The sequence below is a fragment of the Rhagoletis zephyria genome, unplaced genomic scaffold, assembly GCF_001687245.7.
Source record: "Rhagoletis zephyria isolate East Lansing unplaced genomic scaffold, Rhagoletis_zephyria_1.1 Rzeph_scaffold_05362, whole genome shotgun sequence".
In the NCBI taxonomy this organism is placed as follows: Eukaryota; Metazoa; Arthropoda; class Insecta; order Diptera; family Tephritidae; genus Rhagoletis; species Rhagoletis zephyria.
The window spans coordinates 36931-41562 of NW_016162445.1; positions in this window are offsets into that span (position 1 = coordinate 36931).

A 4632-nucleotide genomic window follows, 5' to 3' on the forward strand; every position below is an offset into this window, starting at 1 on the left:
TTTTGTCTTTTTACTATGCTTCAATTAAAAGGTATTAATACTCTATGGCTAATCAATTGGAAAAATATTGTTTGGAAACCGAATGTAATATTGTTTTAGGGGGAAAAGGGCCTGTCTGGACTTAGGCTTTTTTAACAGAATGGCACAGACATATAGGTCATTATTTTACAAATCGTGCGGATTACAAAAAACTACTTTTTAAGACACACAAAAATTTTTCTTTTTCTTTTTTCTTTTTGGCATTTTTTCCGATAGTTGGTCGCGCGTGTATCAGGAATTCATTAAAAAAAATCTCCTATAAATAAATGAAGGTTTTGAGTTTGGATGATTTACCGAACTATGCAAATTTCCAATCGTTTTATTTTGAAGGTTAAAATATTTGCTATAAGTATTTGTTAGATAGCTAAGTACAATTAGTATTTTAACTTGTGGTTGAAAAAAATGTTAATCATTGAAAAAACATAATATGTAATAATAATATAACACAAAAAAAAATCTTTGTTGCGGCAAATGTTAAAGCTATTTTTTATTGCCCTTTCTGTGGGAATGGGATTTGAATCTGGCATAGTCTCGCTCGTGCAAAATGGTTAAATATTGCGTAGCAGAATTTAAGCGAGGTCGCAAGAATTGCCAACATGAACACCGCAGAGAGCGACCAAGTGAGGTCATTACGTGAAAACTTTAAGAAAATCTACAAAATCATATTGGATGAACGGCGAATGAAAGAGCGCTATATAGCAGATATGGTAGACATTTCAGATTCTAGATAGACCAATTGACAACAATGCTAGCGAAAATGTGGCAATTTTTCTCTCGTTGGAATGTTACGAAATGTTTTGCTGAGGTTCAAATTATTTTCTCACACACCCTATTTGCCAGATGAGGCTCCTTCAGATTATTTTTCACTTCAAAATTTGAGAAAATAGAAGCCATTGATAGGTTAAGGCGTTCTCCAGATACAAGAAATGTTTATGATCGACTTTGTTTTTTTTTTAAGAAAAATATTATGAGAGTTTCCGGACTCATCGATCAGTTTTACTTGCATTTTTTTGGTCTATAAACTATACAGGTTTCTTGTGCCTTCTGCCCTTCACAGCACTTCCAAGACTCAATCATTCAGAAAGTTCAAATTAGAGGAGCAGTTTTCTCTCGCATCTACGGTGAACGGCTTTATGCGTAACGATAAGTTGCAATGTCCCTCCAGTCTACAAAAGTTTCTCCGTTAGAAGGTTGATTAGAAAATTGCAGATATGTAGCAACTTAATACACTCGAATAAGTTTGAAGAAAAATTTGTATGTATATCAGAGGGTAGATTCTAAACAGCCGTTAAATTGGGTTGCAATTCTGAAAAAAATACAAAGAATTGAACTGTAGACAGCGTTGCACACAATGTGTCGCAGGTGTAAAGAATGCAACACAGATGAAATTCCAGCAACACCCAATGTCAACAGCCTAGCTGAGGATGATTAAGTTGGTAATGTTCGTGCAACATGCGCCGCTGTAGCACCCAATCGAAGCGCACGACTGCCGGCTTATCATGTAGCGGTAGCTTTCGGAAAGGTGGAAAACATATATTTAATACTTGCGCCGGGTATTTAATGTTCGGCTCCGCCCGAACTTAGACTTTCTTACTTGTTTATGCTTAGAATTGAAGATATTGACTTGGATGAAGTGTGGTTTCAACAAAACGAGGCCACATACTAGACAACGCGGACAGGTGTGGTTTTGTTGCGATATTAATTTCCAGGGCGCGTTATTTCCAGATACGGTGCAGAGGCTTTTCCACCATGATCCTTAGGTTTAATTACTTTTGATGTAAGAACAAAATGCGTCAAATTGTGATCGAGTTATTGCCCGAAACGTGTAAAAAGTTACCAAAAAGATTAAGTTCTGCAAACGAGCCAGTGAAGGGCATTTGAATGGCATTGTCTACTATTGTCTATTGGCAATCGAATGCATCAGAAAGATAGACTAATATCAACATAATTTGCGGTCATATTTTTGGGGTGGTGTGTTCGTGAACTAAAATTCGTATGGTGTTTTCATTCCCACTAAACAATTTCGCCTTTTGATTTCCCCTCTATCTTTTTGTGTTGGATTCTAAAATAAAGGCAAGCGCGGAGAAAATTCTGTGTTCGTTTCTTCAAATTTCACACGCTTATAAGGCCAAAAGCGCCCATTTTCTGCCATATGAAGCTTTGTAAGTGCAGACTGTTTCCCTGAATATCAGATGGTAGCTTAATATAACAATAATTATGAATTATGATACGTAGGAAAACTTTGCCCTTTTCCAGGCCTGAGTGCTACATCAAACACATTTTGCACCAGGCAAGGGCACCATTTTTTGGAGAAAGAGAAATCACCATTAGTTATTTTATTAATCACCAGCAAATTTTATAAGCTTAAAAATTATAGTGCAATTCTGACTTGGATAGTAAAAAGGTCTTTCTTAAGAAACATGAAGGACAGATGGTAAGATAGTTCGAAAGACTGTTGTTATTCTAGTAAAAAGTCTTAGAAAAAAAGCTCTCTCGTTCACCGCTCGTAGGGAAAAGCTATGTTGAGAGAAAGCACTTGTATATCATTTAGCTCACTTCGCTTCACCAGTCGCAATGGTCGAGTGCGCAGAGCACAGGCTCAAAAGATCCCAGTTCGAGACTCGGCCTGCGAAATTTTTTCTCTTTTTTAATTTAAATTTTTTTATTTTCTAATTAATCAAGAAGAAAAAACTTTATTTAAATTTCATTTATTTTAAAAATATTTCTTTATTTATTTTTGCTCTAGTTTAATTTTAAATTTTTTATTTAAATTTCTTATATTTATTACTTTTGATTGTTTTAAAAAGAAAAATATGCATATATATTTTTATTAAAAATAAGTAAGAGCTGCGCTGCCGAAGGCTACATACCTTTCATGAGCATCTGAAAATTTTACTTTAACAGATTACTGAATTTGAAAAAATTTATATATTTACAGCATACATAGAGAGAGGATATACATAAAAAAAAATTATATCTAAACAATCAGAGGTATGGAAGATATACCATACATAGCACCAATCTGAATGATTTTCACTACTGTGTGGTCGGTATTTAAAACGGTAACACAATTTAATGGGATTAGCTTCCTCAACAACAAAAACTCAAATATGACCAATCAGTTGTATGATAGGTTATAGTGAGCTGATATTTGTTATTTTCAATCTAAGTTTTCTGTTGATAATGAGTGCCAATATTACGAAATTTCATGCTCCCAGCTGCATAAATGCGTAAGTTATAATGGAAAATCTCATATCTGAACAATCATTTGTATTGGAGCTATATGTTATAGTGATCCGATTCTTCCGGTTCCGCCAAATAATTAAATCAAGGCAATAAAAGTTCTTATAAGGAAACTCGCCGTTTCACAGGGCGAAACCCCGTTTCCCCGTTCATTGTCTAAAGAGTAGTGTGATCTCTTTAATATCGTTCAAATGAGTTCACAATGTACCTACCGTGTTCTTTCTTTGTTTGCCCAAAGACTTTAGTATCCTATGAGGAATTTGTTTTGAATAATAATAATCATTTAACTTTCCAAAATAGTAAACAATACAGAAAATCACATTTTAATACAAACTCTCTCTATTTATAAATGGAGTTAAATAGAACCCTGAAGTGAAAGAAGTATTCCATATTATCCACTAAAACTTGTTTCAGCTATTAATCAACATAGAAATGATTTATTATTATTACATAAATCTTTCACTTCATATTCATTTAGGAAAGATAACAGCATCTCATGGACATATGCCAATTTGGAAAGGCTTAAACATACACAGTAAAACTTCGATATACATACCTAGCCTTGATAAAACGAAATACTCAATACCACAAAACGTTTGCAGTCCCCTTAACACATTAACGACAATGTATGATATTTCATACCCGTAAAGAGCTTTTTTAGAAAATTCGTTAAAAATCTACTGTCACTTCAAAGATTTTGCTATTTACAGTGGGAGCGAGACAGAAGAGTCATTTTTCGAAAAAAGCTTTGAAGTTGTCGTTAAAAGCTCGTTTGTTTACATGTTTTCGCGCCAATTTAAGTAGTGTTTGATAGAAAAGTGAAAAATGGCACGCAGGTGAGTTTCACTGTTTTAAAAACATTCAGAAACAAAATAATATAATGTAAAATGTGGACTAATTTAAAACTAAAAATTCAAGTTACAAAATTAAAATGAAATGCAGTGACATATTTGCCTTAAAATAAGCTTTAGCTATTCATAAAGTATTACGTATGTTTTATCATATGAAAATGCTAGCGCAGCTTTTGCTCTGTGGAAATTCATATGAATGAATAGTTGTTTTTAGACAAGCAACAACAAGCAAAAGAGATAATTGGATGGCTTGAAGATTTAAATGAAGATGGTGATGCAGCCATTATATAAAGTATCAATAAAGCAAATTTAATTGTTGTGACTTTCTTTCCACCTGAGGAGCAGGAGTTATCCGATTTCGATGATGCAGATGAAGATGAAGAAGAAGTACTAGACGTCTTAGAGCGAGAAGTACTAAAAAGAACATGGGAAATAAAAATTGCAAATTCAGAAGGGGATGAATCATAGTTTTTAAAGGATATGAGCAAAAAAGGGCAAG